The sequence below is a fragment of the Oryx dammah genome, unplaced genomic scaffold (assembly GCF_014754425.2).
Source record: "Oryx dammah isolate SB20612 unplaced genomic scaffold, SCBI_Odam_1.1 HiC_scaffold_27, whole genome shotgun sequence".
NCBI lineage: Eukaryota > Metazoa > Chordata > Mammalia > Artiodactyla > Bovidae > Oryx > Oryx dammah.
Window position 1 is genome coordinate 98,132,325 of NW_024070211.1, and position 17,894 is coordinate 98,150,218.

At 37.0% G+C, this 17,894-nt stretch overlaps 1 protein-coding gene and 1 long non-coding RNA gene across 13 annotated transcripts in view; both read left to right on the forward strand.

Annotated features, from left to right (window-relative positions):
* The window catches only part of PKP4 (plakophilin 4), a 256,672-nt gene that overhangs the window by 73,131 nt on the left and 165,647 nt on the right, over positions 1-17,894 (forward strand). The gene's annotated exons all lie outside the window — the stretch shown is intronic.
* Positions 536-4,961, forward strand: LOC120854828. Its single transcript, XR_005719071.1, has 2 exons — positions 536-4,482; positions 4,585-4,961. It is a non-coding gene; the product is annotated as an uncharacterized LOC120854828 (long non-coding RNA).

Genomic DNA, 17,894 nt, shown 5'->3' on the forward strand with positions numbered 1-17,894 from the left:
ACATTTCACAAACTAAGAATTTGGGGAGACACAAGAAAATTAGAGTCAGTACTATTTTCATTTTCTCCCAAACGATAGATTATCTAAGTTTCTATCACCTTTAGGAAGGAAAAAATTACTCTTTCTTTTTACTTGCTGAGATCTGACCCAAGAAGCTGTGAAATGAGAAGGCTCTGATTTATTTGTGACTCTTAGTGTATACTGCATTTTGGTGAAATATGACAGTAAATTTATCAAAGTGCCCAGAACTAACTTAAAACCAGAAACTGTGCTCAGTAGGCATAAAAATAGGAACCTTCATGTCTGTACCTTTAAGCTAGATAACGCTGCATATAGAATAAATTGGAAACCTATCAGAATTTTTGCCCTATAATTCCCTGATGGCCTCAAATGACTTCAAAATTTTATCTTTTGGCAATGAATAGTATTTTGAATGGATGTTTTGTGAGAGAAAGCAAAAAGAGTTCTGGTTTCTTGGGTTAGGCAAAAAATATACAGATATTTGTTATTTATTAGAATTATCATATGTCTCCCACTTTGTTTAGTTAGTGGGAAGACACACTTCTTCTATTCTTGTTCTTAAGAATCTGAGTCCATCAATATACATTTACAGTTTTCATTCTTAATTTCTTTTAAGATTGTCAGTGCTCATTACTCAGTGCATCAGTCATTCACCCCAAGACGCCATATCTCTCTCTCTCGTTCCAAGATACTTGCCTGATTTTAAATAGCTAACTCTAGTTCCCATAGGATTGTGTGGTACAAAGCAAGATACTCCAATTTCTCTGTAATTAGAGTAAAAATTTCTTAGACTTTCCTGAAATAGGTCACTTGCCATTGTCTGCCAAACGAGACAGAGCACAAAAAAGTTAGCTAAGAATAAGAAAACTAATTGCTATTTACCTTACATATTTGATTTTAAAGTGCTAGTCAGAATGTCACATTTGTAGTTGTGTTAGACTCAAATGAAATAATTAATTTTCGATTATGTCCTTGGTCATGTATTGTATCAAAGAGCAGTATTACTGGATAGGATGTACAATTGTAGGGGGAAAAGGTGCCTCATTTTCATAGGCTTGGAGTGATGGGATCAGGTCCGCTGATCTCAAAGAACAGACCTTGTTTGATGGTGGATGGGTCTCAGAACAAATGTTTCATTGGAATGCAGAGAGTCCTTCAGTGCGAGGGGGAAGTGGCTGGGTTCCCATCATGGCTCCACTACTTACTGTGTCATCTTGGCAAGACTGTTAACCTCTTTCTGCCTCAGTTTCTCATTTGTAGAATGAAGATAACAATAGTTACTGAAATATTAAATTAACCTATGTAAAGTTTTTATACTCCCTTACACTTAGTAAATGCCCATAGTAAAGGCTAATATTACTATTATCATCATCATCTCTACATAAGAAGAAAATGCCCTCCCTATGAGAAGCTGGTGGTTCTGCTTTTAAATATGTGTCTGTTGGGACTGAGAAACTTCTTCCAGGCCACTGATATGAAGACAAAAACACTTTTTTGAATACTGAGCCATGTTTATGCTGTGACAGTATATACTTCAACATGGCATTAAACTTCCAAAACTTCACCATGTTGATCTCACCAATTAAAAGAGCTTTATGTATTTATTATAAGAAGTAGAATAGTGAAAATAAATTTGATTAACATGCTGACATAGTACAAACCCAAACATCATGTCAAAGCACTTGGTTATAGAATTGGAAAGTAATATCTTTTAACATGCATCTGAATTTTGAGAGGAAGAATCTGGGTCCTTATAAATTATATCCAAGCCACTACATTCCTCATGTGAATTCCCTCTGGGCATTTCATGATAAGTAGTAGGGAAGAAAATGACAGGCAACCAGTAGCCATCTTATTAACAAATCATTAGTCTATTAATACCTGAAATTGGATTTAGGGAGTCATAGGAACACTGAAATCTTCCTCTACTGGGCCTCTCTTTCCTTAAGATCCTCCCATGCCAGAAGCTGTTCCTTATTCTTGACAAAATACAGAGATTCATATTCTCTCTCTTTTATGAAGCTATGACCTTTCATGTTGATGTCAGTCCCATAGATGCATGCATGTGCCTTTATAGAAAAAGTCCTTGCTTTTTTGCAGATAGAAAGAAGGAACTCACTTCTGTTCAAGTGTTACCTCTTTCATGAAGCCAACCATGAAGTTCACCTCAGCCTGAAGTCAACTCTCTGCTGATCTTTCTTAGCACTTTATACCACTGCTCTGACTCATCACATGCTCCTTTGGATGATATAATTAAAAGCTACCTGAGGATGAAAATGAAAGTTACTTAGTCATGTCCGACTCTTTGCAATCCCATGGACTGTACAGTCCATGGAATTCTCCAGGCCAGAATAGTAGAGTGGGTAGCCTTTCCCTTCTCCAGGGGATCTTCCCAACCCAGGGATCGAACCCAGGTCTCCTGTACTGCAGGCAGACTTTTTACCATCTGAGCCACCAGGGAAGTCCAAAGGGCTTGAATATACTAGAGCTGCATGAATGATTGTTGAAAGAGGAAATAAATAAATAATGCTACCAGATCACTTTGTCACCAACTGACTATTTTATAAGGATAATGGAATCTGTTGCCACATTCATAGAAACATTACTAAGCAAGGGAATCTCAAGGCAGCACCTAGAAAACTAGTTACTCAGCTGTACATTCTTATCTTTAAGACAGTTTGAGTTGCACTATATCCATATTGATCTAGAAATTAAATCTGATGTCTGTGTGGAACAAACTTAAATTTTATTTCACATGGATGGTCAAATAATGGCATAAGTCTTTTAAAAATATGAAAGAAATTTATATTTCCTCTTCCATCTGTCCATCTTAGCTGCAAATGAAGTGTAGGGAATGAAAGGATGTGGTTTATCTTGGTGATGTCACAAAATATCCACCATCATCATGTAAACCGATTAATCACAAAAGAAATGTCTTCCAGTTAAGGATCATCCTTCAAGAGAAGGAAAAAGTCAGCCCATGGGATTAGCAAAGTAATGTTATCCTTGGACTCCAGTCTAAAATTACAAAGTGTCAGTTGAACTTAAGCCACCAGTTGGCTGTTGGGTTTATACAATCAGGATCATCATTTGGCAGTTTCTGCTGTTCAGTTCAACTCCTGCTGAGATTACAGGATTCCCAAAGTGAATGTAGGTGTCGGAAACAAACTATTTTGTATCCTGATAGTTTTCAGGCTTACCCAAGAATGATCTAGTGCCTAGCTTATATGTGGTCAGGTAAAGAAATATGGCCAAATGCAGTGCTCTCAGAGAGCCTTGCCACTTCCTGTGAATATCATAGACTAAACTGATTGATTCATCCTTGAAATGGACAGCATGCCTTTGGATGGAAGGGCATTGGAATCTGGTAAGACATTGACTCATTCAGAAATTCACTGCCGTCCCTACAACTTAGAAGTGTCAGCATGCTAACGTCACAGGCTCAGGGAAGCTGTGAGCCAGGAGCAGACTCTTATTATCAATGGGGGAGTATATTGAACTTTTATAATTGGTAGAATCTCATACTAGATTGTAGAAATACTCTTTAAAAAATCATATGCCCAATCCTGAATAGTGTTAAATATTTTTCATAGCTCTGTTTAAAGTGCACGTTGATTTACATTCTGTAAAATTACACATGTAATATTTATTACACCCTTTCATCTTCTGTCATAAAGTTTCTTGAATAATTGAGATCTCTATTTGAACTTGGCCTGACTCCCTAGGTGCTCTAACTTCCATTGTTCTCCCACAAACCACACCCTCTTATTTTGGGTTTATGATTTAAGAAGTTTGGAATCCAGGTTTAAGATTGAGTTCAATCCAAATAGCATGAAATGGTAAGCAAACAATAGGTTTGGTAAAACGTGATAATATTATGTGTACCTCTCTTACTCTGGTGTAGTCCTAAGTGAGGTATTGGGTATACTTTTGTTATCTTTGATGAGTGAAAATTGAAATGTTCTTCATTTGTGAGGCTTTCAAAGAGAATAATACCACCTTTAAAGATAATATTTTCTGACTTTGTGAAAATTATGATTCTGCCTTCATGTGTTCATATTAACTTAAGTGATATTTAAATATCAGAGAGTGAAATGAGAGTCATTATAGAGATCCTTAATTTTTTGAAGATAAAAAAGGAAATTTAGATCCCAACTGTGTTCTATTGATATTACTTCATTTTTACATGGATGTGTTAGCTTCAGTAATTACACACCCTTTCCTGTATGGCAGAATGCCCAGAACTGAACAAATTCCAGTACAATTATTTACTTTATTTCTGTGAAACTGAAACAACTCAACTGCTGTACACCTGCTTTTGCAACTTCCTTTTATTTGGCCCCTAGATTTATTTACAATGAAATAGTTCTCCCTGACACACCTCAGCCCCATGCAGAAGACAGAATTTTTACTTCAGCTGTAAACAAGCATAGTTGGTAGCCTAGCTAAAAGCATTGTACTGTAAGTACAACACTGAAAACTTCACACTTTCCCTTTTAGTAACTTAGTAATTTTTTCTCTTGGTAACTGAATTATCTTGGCAATTGTAATTATGTAATATAGGAACGTCTTCTGTGCCTGAACAGCATCATCAAACATAAGGTAAGATTGGATCTTTTTTTAGTGACTTCTGTGGGATCATCAAATTTTACAGCTTTTTCTCTAATATTATGGAATTAAGGTTCAAAGTGGGGTCAAGTGGTAGATGTCTTGCAACAGTCTTTGGCCTGGATTAAAGAATTCTGAATGCTGATAATTGGTTCTTAGGAGATTAGTCCTCTTAAATTGCATATGACACAGTGAAAAATTAACATTTCTCTTCCATGTGTTAATGATGTAGGGTACCCCCAGTTCGAGTATCTCCGTGGTTAAATAATACAAAAGAGTATATATAGTTAACAGGTTTATTTACTCATGTATTTGAGTGTACAAAAAAAAAACCAAAACTGTCCTTAGATTGCCAAGTTAGCTAACAATAACAGGTAAATTTTTATATCTGCCCATGTTTTCCAGTAGTCTGATAAATGATCAGCTGGACCTGTGAGCACAGTTCCCAGCTCTTTCTGTCTGAGGCATACATTTTGGATAACTGATTTTTTTGTTCTATTTGATTACCTTGGAGACATCTTTTTAGATATATTGACACAATAGGTGGTTGTTTTGTTTTACTATGTTTTGTTTGACAAGCTCTTAACTTCCAGGAGTTTGAACAGCTTCTGTCTGGCTCTTTATCCACAGCTGAATTACACTTGCAGACATGGAATACATAGTAGAAGACTCCCCAAATATTTATTGGGTAAATGAACTAAGAATGTAAAAATGCTCACTGTCCCACTGTAGTTCATTTACACTTGCTTTTAACTTCATACATACATATATACATAGAAAGCCTACTGTGAGCAAAGACTCTAGGAAAGAGATGGGAGGGATGGTCAGGAGACCTATAAAGGTGGTCTGTTTAATACAATTTCTGCCCTCAGAAGAATACAGAGTTACAAACCATATTGTATATTTTTATTTGTGGTAATTGGCACATAATGAATATTCATTCAGTGGAACCACAAAATCCAAGAATTTGTCCCCCTTTTTTAGTTAATCAGGCTATAGATATATATTGTATTATGCCAGTTTTATGTACATTTGTTAACTTAGGCATTATTATTAACTATTAGGCAAAATTATTTAATTTTTACCATTGAATTAGCTGTACCTTTGGTTTACATTTGAAAGTAATAGAATATTTTTCCTTCATTAACAGTTAAAGTCAACCTTGCCTTTGCATATTTAAAATGATAATTTCCTTTTCAGTTGAATAACTCAGTTCACAATTCCTGTTCAGAGTTAAATTATGAATATATGGAGTAATTTTTCCCCTGTATGTGCAAACTTTATGATATTAAATGTGAAATGAGTGACTGCTGAGTTGGTGAGATTAAATGGATGACAGGATGATTCAGCATTAAATTCTTTGTGCCGCTTGATTGTTTTTCTTTACAGAATCACTTCTGGAGAGAAAATTATTTCAGAAACATACTATTTTCCTACAGATATAAGCTTGAAGTTATTCCACAGCTATCGCAAAACAGTCTGTCTTCATGTTTGTGTTCTTCATATCTAAATTGTAGTTTTTGTCACTTTTGCAGAAAGGGGTCCATACGGCGTTACTGTGTCTGTTTTTATTTTATGTGTGTATTCTTTCCAAAGTGATCAGATCTGCTTGTACCTCAGCAAAGTAATTTAGGCTTTGAGGATTTTGTTCAAGGCACTCCTAAGAAAAATCATTTAAAACGTTAAGTTGATTTCAAGTAATGCAAAGACAAATTTATGTCTTAGCTTATAGAATCTTAGTTTTTATGCACTGAAACCTTCATAATATAGAGATTTAAAATAACAGAAAAATTCTGCAAGCAAATTGAAAGAACACATTATTGAAACATAAAGATAAATCATGTTATAAAATTAAATTCCATATAAATCATATTTCAGGTATGAAAATGGCTATCATAAATTGGAAGACAGTTTATTTTTTAATTGAAGGATAGTTGCTTTACAGAATTTTGTTGTTTTTTGTCAACCATCAACATGAATCAGTCATAGGTATACATATGTGCCCTCCCTCCTGAATCTCCCTCCCATCTCTCTCCCCATCCCACTGCTCTAGGTTGATACAGAGCCCCTGTTTCAGTTCCCTGAGTCATAAAGCAAATTCTCATTGGCTCTCTATTTTACATATGGTAATGTAAGTTTCCATGTTGCTTTCTCCATACATCTTACCCTCTGCTTCCCCCGCCACCCACCCCCAGCCTAAACCCGAGTCCATAAGTCTATTCTCTATGTCTGTTTCTCCGTTGCCCTAAAAATAAATTCTTTGGTACCATCTTTCTGGATTCCGTATATATGTGTTAGTATACAATATTTATCTTTCTCTTTCTTACCTCACTCTGTATAATAGGCTCTAGGTTCATCCACGTCATTAGCACTGACTCAAATGTGTTCTTTTTTATGGCTGAGTAATATTCCATTGTAGATATGTACCACACTTTCTTTATCCATTCATCTGTTGATCAACATTTAGGTTGCTTCCATGTTCTAGCTGCAGTGAATAGTGCTGCAGTGAACATTGGGGAATATGTGTCTTTTTCAATTTTGGTTTCCTCAGGGTATATGCCTAGGAGTGGGATTTCTGGGTCACATGGTGTTTTTATTCCTAGTTTTTTAATAAATCTCCATACCATCCATCTTCCATGAGGGCTGTGTCAATTTACATTCCCACCAACAGTGCAAGAGGGTTCCCTTTTCTCCACACCCTCCCCAGCATTTGTTGTTTGTAGACTTTTTGATGATGGCCATTCTGACCAGTGTGAGGTGATATCTCTTTGTAGTTTTGATATGAATTTCTCTAATAATGAGCCATGTTGGGCATCTTTTCATGTGTTCGTTAGTCATCTGTATGTCTTCTTTGGAGAAAGGTCTGTTTAGGTCATTTTCCCGCTTTTTAATTGGGCTGTTTGTTTTTCTAGTATTGACTTGTATGTGCTGCTTGTATATTTTGGAAATTAATCCTTTGTCAATTGTTTCATTTCTTAGTATTGTCTCCCATTCTGAGGGTTGTCTTTTCACCTGTTTATAGTTTCCTTTGCTGTGCAGAAGCTTTGCAAGTTTAATTAGATGCCACTTGTTTGTTTGTTTGTTTCTTTCTTTCTTTTCATTACTCTAGGAGGTGGGTCATAGACGATCTTGCTTTGATTTGTGTCATCGAGTGTTCTGCTTATGTTTTTCCTCTAAGAGTTTTATAGTTTCTGGTCTTACATCTAGGTCTTGAATCCATTTTGCATTTATCTCTGTGTGTGATGTTAGGAAGTATTCAAATTTCATTCTTTTACATGTAGCTGTCCAGTTTTCCCAGTACCACTTATTGAAGAGCTTGTTTGGCCCCATTGTATATTCTTGCCTCCTTTGTCAAAAATAAGGTACCCATAGGTGTGTGGGTTTATTTCTGGGCTCTCTAACTTGTTCCATTGGTCTGTATTTCTGTTTCTGTGCCATACTCTCTTGATAACTGTAGCTTTGTAATACAATCTAAGATCAAGACGGTTGATTCCTCCAGCCCCATTCTTCTTTCTCAAGACTGTTTTGGCTATTCGAGGTATTTTGTGTTTCCATATGAGTTGTGAAACTTTTTGTTCTACCTCTGTGAAAAATGCCAGGTAGTGTGATAGGGATTGCATTGAATCTGCAGATTGCATTTGGTAGTATAGTCATTTTCATAATATTCATTCTTCCAACCCAGCAACATGGACTCTCTCTCCAACTATTTATGTTGTCTTTGACTTCTTTCATCAGTATCATAGTTTTTCTGTATACAGTTCTTTTGTCTCCTTAGGTAGGTTTCTTCCTAGATAGTTCTATTCTTTTTGTTGCAGTGGTGAATGAGATTGATTCCTTAATTTGTCTTTCTGATTTTTCATTGTTAGTATACAGGAATATAAGTGATTTCTTTGTATTGATTTTGTATCCCGCAACTTTGCTAAATTCACTGATTAGTTCTGGTAATTTTCTGATAGTATCTTTAGGGTTTTCTGTGCATAGTATCATATCATCTGCAAACAATGAGAGCTTTACTACTGCTTTTCTGATCTGATTTATTTTTCTTCTTCTCTGATTGCCTTAGCTAGGATTTCCAAGACTATGTTGAATAATAGTGGTTGAGAGTGGACACTCTTGTCTTATTCCTGATCTTAGAGGAAATGTTTCATGTTTTCACCATTGAGAGATAGTTTTCTTTGAATTGAAATCTTTTGGCTTTTGAAGGAAATTTTAATTTTCCTTTCGAAATTGGAGTTCTAGGCATTTCAAATTTGAATTTCAATTTGTACGCATTTACATGTAAAAATTCCTATAAACCAGCATGATATCAGAATAATATTAATCATGTGGTATTATCTACTCTAATATGCAAATATCCAATTAAGGCATTTTCCTAAAATCATTCCTGAAGCCTAAATCAAGATAAAGGTCCTCAGCCACTGTATATATGGCCTTCTAATCTGTTCTGGTGGAATCAGTTCTTACACTTTCCTCAGCATTCTGTTTTCCTTTAGAAATTCCTTTCCATCAAAAGTTGACATAAACCATCATTTTTCCCCTTTGCAAAATATTTTCATAAATTGTTTTACTAATAAAAGAGTAAACATGTCTTGCCCAAGTGTAGAATAAATTGGCACCTTCTGTTTTCACTCATGACCTTATCTACCTTCTATGTTTCTTGCTTAAAAGAGACAGTTGTTGGAAGAGGGCAAGCTTACTGGATTTTCCCCATTGTCCCAATTTTCTCAGTTGTTTCTTAAAAAGATGAATATTGGGTTTTTTTCTTATAATGTAAGCAGTTAACAGCAGGATCTTGATTTTTCTTTTAGTTAGCAAAGTATAATGAAAAAGTGAATTGTTACTAAATTATTTTGTGGAAAAATACATCTTAGTAATTGTTGCTGTTGGCATTATTCCCAGCTGATTAAAAGATTTGATGGTCTGTAGGTAAGAATATGAAACTTATATAGGTATGGATACTGAACAGAATGCTGCTTCACTTAATTTATTTGATCTGCACTATAGAATAGGGAAAACATTTTTATTCAGGCAGAACTTTCATTTAATTTGATTTCTTTTTTTTAAATATCATACCCTTTAAAAACTTCTCTTGATTTACCATTGAAAACTGTGAGGACACCCACCCTATTGTCAGAGTTGGAGAGGAGTTCTACTATAAGGACAATAGAACAAAATTGAGAAGAATGGTTAGCAGGTCATTTATGTTAGATCTGCCCTTGTAAGTACAGAGACCCTACACTGCTTTATGTGGCTTCCCTGCTTTTCAGTACAGTCAGATTGCTGTCTCTTCTCTTTCTGCCACCAGCATGACCACTACTACCACAGGAAACAAGTGAAAATTTTTAGAAAAGATCTTATCACAGTTCAGTTCAGTTCAGTCGTGTCCGACTCTTTGCGACCCCATGAAGCGCAGCACACCAGGCCTCCCTGTCCATCACCAACTCCCAGAGTTCACTCAGACTCACGTCCATCGAGTCAGTGATGCCATCCAGCCATCTCATCCTCTGTCGTCCCCTTCTCCTCCTGCCCCCAATCCCTCCCAGCATCAGGGTCTTTTCCAATGAGTCAACTCTCTGCATGAGGTGGCCAAAGTACTGGAGTTTCAGCTTTAACATCATTCCTTCCAAAGAAATCCCAGGGCTGATCTCCTTCAGAATGGACTGGTTGGATCTCCTTGCAGTCCAAGGGACTCTCAAGAGTCTTCTCCAACACCACAGTTCAAAGCCATCAATTCTTTGGCGCTCAGCCTTCTTCACAGTCCAACTCTCACATCCATACATGACCACTGGAGAAACCATAGCCTTCACTAGACGGACCTTAGTTGGCAAAGTAATGTCTCTGCTTTTGAATATGCTATCTAGGTTGGTCATAACTTTTCTTCCAAGGAATAAGCGTCTTTTAATTTCATGGCTGCAGTCACCATCTGCAGTGATTTGGGAGCCCAAAAAAATAAAGTCTGACACTATTTCCACTGTTTCCCCATCTATTTCCCATTAAGAGATGGGACCAGATGCCATGATCTTCGTTTTCTGAATGTTGAGCTTTAAGCCAACTTTTTCACTCTCCTCTTTCACTTTCATCAAGAGGCTTTTGAGTTCCTCTTCACTTTCTGCCATAAGGGTGGTGTCATCTGCATATCTGAGGTTATTGATACTTCTCCCAGCAATCTTGATTCCAGCTTGTGTTTCTTCCAGTCCAGCGTTTCTCATGATGTACTCTGCATATAAGTTAAATAAGCAGGGTGACAATATACAGCCTTGACATACTCCTTTTCCTATTTGGAACCAGTCTGTTGTTCCATGTACAGTTCTAACTGTTGCTTCCTGACCTGCATACAGATTTCTCAAGAGGCAGGTCACTGAAATAGGAACTCCCCAGGTCAGTAAGGTGCCCAACACGCTACTGGAGATCAGTGGAGAAATAACTCCAGAAAGAATGAAGGGAAAAAATTCCCAGCTGTGGATGTGACTGGTGATAGAAGGAAGGTCCAATGCTATAAAGAGCAATATTGCATAGGAACCTGGAATGTCAGGTCCATGAAACAAGGCAAATTGGAAGTGGTCAAACAGGAGATGGCAAGATTGAACGTCGACATTCTAGGAATCACCAAACTAAAATGGACTGGAATGGGTGAATTTAACTCAGATGACCATTATATCTTATCACTGTTAGTGAGATATAAGAGGCAATAAACTCTGTGGAATAGAAATTCATTTGGAAACTAATATCTAACAATTATTATTACTTAAACTGTGTGCCAGGCATTGTGCTAAGTGCTTTACATGAAGGATTTCCTCTGTTATTCATCAAAACTTTATGAGTTGTGAAAATCTGTCAGGTTTTTTTGGCCACTGAACATGTGGTCCAAATTTGTTGTTCTTTGCATTTTTCCACCTGAATAGACTACGTGAGAAAATGTATAGCCTTGAGCTGTACAAGTAAGTTGTTCTAGTAAATTTTGTTTTTAATCTTTAAATTAGCCAGGATGTTTTCAGTTGCTTGTAACTAAAAACCTAGAATCATACAGATAGTTATTATTATTACTGCTATTTACAGATGGGAAAATTGAAACTCTAGTAAAGTTGTGTCCAAGCTTACACAGTTAATCAGTAGAAAATCTAGTATTCATATCCAGGCAGTTATACTCTAGAGATAGATAGTAAATAATTAACATCTACAGTGGAGGTAATAAAGGAAAAATAGATCTAGAAGAGAATTGAATCACTGTGGTTGATAAATATTATTTGAGACGTTATCTTGGAATATGGAAGAAAAGAACAAAAAAGATATAGATGTCCCTAGACATGGAGGCCAAAGAAAGTATTGTGGATGTTCTTGAAAAAGACATTAGAGTAAGTAGAGCAGAAATAATACTTAAATATAGTTTTGGAAGTTTTTCTAAGCAGATAATATAGCTGTGAGTATACAGATTTGAAGTGGTCAGCACATTCCAGGCATTACATATGAAAAAGGGACCTGTCCAGGAGTAATTTTGACAAAGTTTTATACAAAGATAAAGAGGAAAGGGGTTCTAGAAGAATCCATATAAATAGTTTAACTACAGAAAATAAGATCAGACTGACATATAACTTAGTGTGGAGCAGTGTGTTTAGAGTATTGAGGGGGGAAAAAATGCTTATAGTCCAGGAGTTTTATACCCAGCTAGAATGTCTTCAGTGTGTGAAGAATGAAAAATATACTTTCAAACATTTAAGAAATCATGAAATGGATTCACTCTTGTGCCCTGGTACCCTTTAATAGTTGAAGATGTGCTCCCTTCAGAGAATAACCAAATATGAGACTCAATAATGAGAAATTTATGGTATGAAATAGCTAGTACATCATCTCTTACTTGATTAAGATTCCAAACCAGGACTCCAGGGTTATTATTTGCTATTAGTTAGATTTTGCAGTTTTTCTCCAGTGCTTTCCTGCTTCTTATGGTCCCCAAACTATATTCTGCTTCACATAGTTCAGATGAATATATTTCTCTCTCTGGTGACTATCCCTGTTAGCCATTGGTACTGTTCTGATTCACTCTTGATAATAGTAGGTAAACTGCACATGTATTTTAGATACTCCACAGGAAGAATGCCTAGTCAGTGTAGGGTATCATTTGGACATTTGGTGGCACTTTTCATTATCATAGCACTTAAGATGTTTTGCAACCTGTAAGCTTATACTGAATGCTCTGAGTCATGGTTTGTTGGCTTATTGAATTTGCAAAGACATAAAAGAAAAAAAAATCTTCAGTTGAGCTGGGAACAAATTTCCGTACATGTTTTTCTCTTCCTTGGATCTATGCATACTTTAACAGTATGTAAAACATCAGTGTCAATGGTACCATCTTAGGTATGTTAAGATATGTATTTACTTGGAAGAAGTCTTATAAGGAAATTGCCAAAGATATTCTAGACTATGAGGAATATAACTGTGTCCTTAGCACAGGACAGATAGGTTAAAGGAGTTCACCAGTTACCTATCAGATGAGTGAATAAAATGAATGCAATCTGTGCTGAGTAATTACAAATGAGAAAGAAAAATACAGTAACTACCAAACGAAAGGGGGGTATTTGACATTAACAGACAATTAACAAAAGAAGGGATATAAATAACTGACATGAATGTGAAATAATATTTTTACCACACTAGTAATTATAGAAATACATATTAAAATAATGAAAATATATCTGCCTTTCATATTGGTAACAGTTAAAGAGTGAAAAACTATGAGTACAGTGATGTTAGCAATTTAATGCAGTATTGCTAAGAGTGAATTGGCAACCATGTTGGAAAGCACTTTAATGATATGTGTAATAAAAGCTTTAAGAATGGTTATATCTTTGGTCCAATAATTCCAATTCTGTGTGTCTAGTCTAAGGAAATACTAAGCGTTAACACAAAAATATTAGTCATAGTGAAGTTTATGATATCTAAAAATTGGCAACAGCTTGATTGTCTAATAAAGTGGAATGAATACATAATAGTACATGAGCATGAAAGGCTTTACACAGCATTTAAAAATCACATTTCTAAAGAATTTTTACTAACAGGAAAAACTCATAATACAAATGAAAATATGAAGCATCTAACCATACAGGTAAAAATTTGCTATAGAAATGTACATGAATGTATACATGTGTGTATATAGGTGTGTATACACACACGTGCAATCATTAATAAAACAAGAATCACTTCTAAATACTAAGTATCTTCAGGCTTTTTCCTTTGTATTTTCCAAATTTCCTTACAAAAATCATGTAATGCTTAATAAAAATTCTGAAGCCATAAAATAATATGACTGAAGTTTTCAAAAAGATAGTAAAAGGTTCAGTTCAGTTCAGTCACTCAGTTGTGTCCTACTCTTTGTGACCCCATGGACTGCAGCACACCAGGCTTCCCTGTCCATCACCAACTCACGGAGCTTGCTCAAACTCATGTCCATCAAGTCAGTCATGCCATCCAACCATCTTGTCCTCTTTAGTCCCCTTCTCCTCCTGCCTGCAATTTTACCAAGCATCAGGGTGTTTCTAATGAGTCAGCTCTTTGCCTCAGGTGCCAAAGTATTGGAGCTTCAGCATCAGTCCTTCCAGTGAATATTCAGGATTGATTTTCTTTAGGATTGACAGCAAAAGGTTACCATAGATTAAGTTGACAGAGACGAAAAGAAAAGAAGTAAGTGTATATAGGTTGCAAGTTGTGGAAAATATGTCAGATAAATCATGGTTGAAATGGAAAATTTAGCATCACTGTGACGGCAGGCTTCAGATCCAGAAGGTGTCATAGCACAGTGATTAGGAGCAGCAGCCCTCACTTCTGCCCCTGGCTATGCTGTGTGACTTTGAGCAGGTTACTTTAGATAGAGGCTCCTGTGTCTTCATTTGTAGTAAAATGAGGATAATAGTTCCAATCTTTCTGAAACAGTGAGGATTCAATAAACATTCACTGGCATTCAAGGATACAGTTGTTACCCTTGAGATGGTATGAAGAAAGGTTGTGGAAGCAGCAAGTTCTAGCCCAGGGCCATTTAGGAAGCACCTGCATCCAAACTGAAGAATATTCAAAGGCATGGGTCCAGGCTGAGACTTGGCCCATGGAAGGGGTTCTATCTAGAGGGCCAAGCAGAGGTTGCATGCCTTGGGGCCCCTGTGGCGTCATGCTGATAAGAAGAGTCAACATCTTTCTGCACCCATGGAGACAGGGGTTATATCTCAAACAATTCTGCATATCCAATTATTTGTAGATACCTTTACACAGTATATTCAGAAATCTCATTATGAGATTCCTCAGCTATATCTTTACCAGTTGCCTTGGAGGGCTTTTCTACAAAGAATCATTAAGTCTGAAAAGGAAGATGTAGAGAAGTGTACCAAATACCCATATTTTTGGAGTGCTCGACTCAAGGTTATAACTCCAAGGATGCTTTCCACTGTATTTCAGAGCTTAGAGTAGTGTCTGATGCTAATCAACTTTCCATACTTGTGGAATATATATTTATTGAAAATGTCTGTGTGTTCATGGAAAATAGGTAGGGAGCAAAACACAAACATAGTAGCAAACATCAGAGTCACTTCATGAAGTAGTCATTCTCTAGGAATAGTGAGGGTGGAAGTAAGGAGCTCCTTCCCCAAAAAACATAGTAGGAGGGAGGTTATATATCCAAAAAAAGAAAATAAAAGTTTCCTCGTGACGTGTCCAAAAATTTATACCTGATATTTTTTTCCATTCCATTATAAAAATCAAGTCTGCCTAAAAATGATAGTCATGAGAGATTTGCTCAAAAATGAATGTTCGTTTCTAAAGTGGAATGGTGGTCCTCGCATCTTGTTCAGGACCACACTACCCTCGGGCTTCCTCTGCTTCTGCAAACATCTGCCTCTCCAACCCCACTGCCTGGTGACAGCAGACTGACTACTTCTCAAAATGATGTCACTCATTAGGGGTAGGGAGTGAGGCATCTGTTCTGACATGATTGTATTTCCCTGCTTTTAAGTGCTTCCAGCAATATTTCATTGAAAATGTAGCCTTAGTGAGTCATGTCTAAGCCTGAAGAAACACTGGTGCTTTTACGGAGAAGTTGAGTTTGTCACTGCTGGAATGGCTCATACCTCTAATCTATTCTTGCCTTCCATAACCTGGATGCAATCCAAACCCAATTGTATCCACTCTGACTGATTTATTTGAACTGGCAGAACTCACATGGGTAGACTCTAAATGTTCCCTTATGATATATTCCTACACAGAAGAAAGTAAATGTAGTAATTAGGACTGTCTTATTTTATGACTAGAATTATGCAAAAAAAAAAAAAAAAAGCCTTTTCCAATACAGTTCTTATATTTGGAAAATAACATCCCAGCTTCAAAATCCTTTAGCTCAGGCAGACTAGAAATACACAACAAAATAGAGTAGATTGGCCACAGACTATTGCATAGCACAAGGTCCAGTTTATATTCTGTGGCTGTTTTAGGTAGTATTTTGAGTGCCCGAAATAGGTTTTTAAACATCTTGAGAAAACCATGTTCCCCAATTCAGATTTTGATTCCCACAGCAGAGTAGTACTGGCAAGTTCCACCTTGACAGCTTAGAAAAATGTCAGATGGCCACCTGAAAGCCAGGTTGGGAGTTGGGGGTGGGGGGAGGTTACTAAACAGGAGAACTGAGCCAAAAAAGAATAGCTCTCTCCTGCAGTCTTCAGTAGGACACTTTGGAGGGTGCTGCTGGCTACTGGGCAAGCTAGTCAGTCCTGGGAGCCTGTAGACGAGGCACATGGAGCCCCGAGCTGAGGCAGAGGGTGGGAGGGGGGGTTGTCAGTTTGTCCTGAGGACATCATTGTACCATAGGGAATATTTTTAAATGTTGCTGCTGCTGCTGTTGCTAAGTCGCTTCAGTCGTGTCTGACTCTGTGTGACCCCATAGATGGCAGCCCACCAGGCTCCCCCGTCCCTGGAATTCTCCAGGCAAGAATACTGGAGTGGGTTGCCATTTCCTTCTCCATTTTAAATGTTAGCCTTGTTCTTATTTATACTAATAATCTGATAATCCTGACTCATCAATGAACTCTTACAGAGTTTCACTGTACCCTTATAGAGAATTCAGTCATATCTTAGTAGAATGGGAAGCATGCAGACATTGATGTCAGGATTCAAATCCAAACTCCCACAAGTAGCTTTATGCTATTGGGGAAGCCCCTTAACCTTTCATAGCCTGTTTCCTCTGTGAAATTACAACAATGCCCAGTTTGTAGGTTATAGGGTGTATATTTAAAATGCCAGTAAAGTGCTTGGTACTTAATAGGTGGTCAAGCCCCTGTCTAGAAGCAGAGCTGTCAGGTATTTCATGAATATTGAAGTTTTCTCTCTTTGGGGCTTAGTAATAAAACTGGCATTCAGATCTAATTGCTCCTGAAATTGCTTTTGCAAAATGAAGCCACCCACAAGTGTGGAGTATTGTTTACCCTGTTGCTCTTTGTTTCCTGCAGAGCATTTAGTTTTCATTTTCATCTACTGGAAATCTTTATTTCCCAATCCTTCAGTTTTGTTTGGTGAATTGAAAAAAATCCCACTCCAACCCTTTGTTTCTTGTTAAAACCTGCCTTAGGATTCTTCGTTGCCTAAAATGGATTTAAACATTCTGCAGTCCAAAATAATGTCATAGGATTATTCTGAAAGAGCTCTCTGCTGGATCCAAGAAGCCATTAATTGTTTTGAGACTGTGAACCGCAGCTGGTGGAAGTGGCAGATTCTGACTCGGTGCAGGAGACGTGGTGAAGCATCCGGTGGGCTTCAGGTCCTGCAGCTTGCCACAGGGAGGTGGGCAGTGCCATGGTCTGGGCCCCAAGCCCCTGAATGCTGTTTCCAAATGATCATATTGCAAAGAATCCACCCATTTCCTTAAATCAGTTTAGAAAAAGGGATTATTTCTTGAATAATTTTTTTTAAATATTTTCAATTTTAAATATTAGGCCCCACATACTCTGCGATATATTGCATTTAGTAAGCCCTTATTTATCTGTAGGACATGTCTAGAATTCCTATCAAACTGACAACATAGATGAGACTCTGATAGGAAATAGTAACCTCCGACTTCCTTTTCTTACTGGATACTAAGAAACAATGCTCCGATGTTGTGACAGTTAGTGTGTATCTGTACACCCAGCACAAATTATTGACAGCTCTTAGTTACTGTTGGGGAGAAGACAATGGCATCCTACTCCAGCACTCTTGCCTGGAAAATCCCATGAACGAGGAGCCTGGTGGGCTGCAGT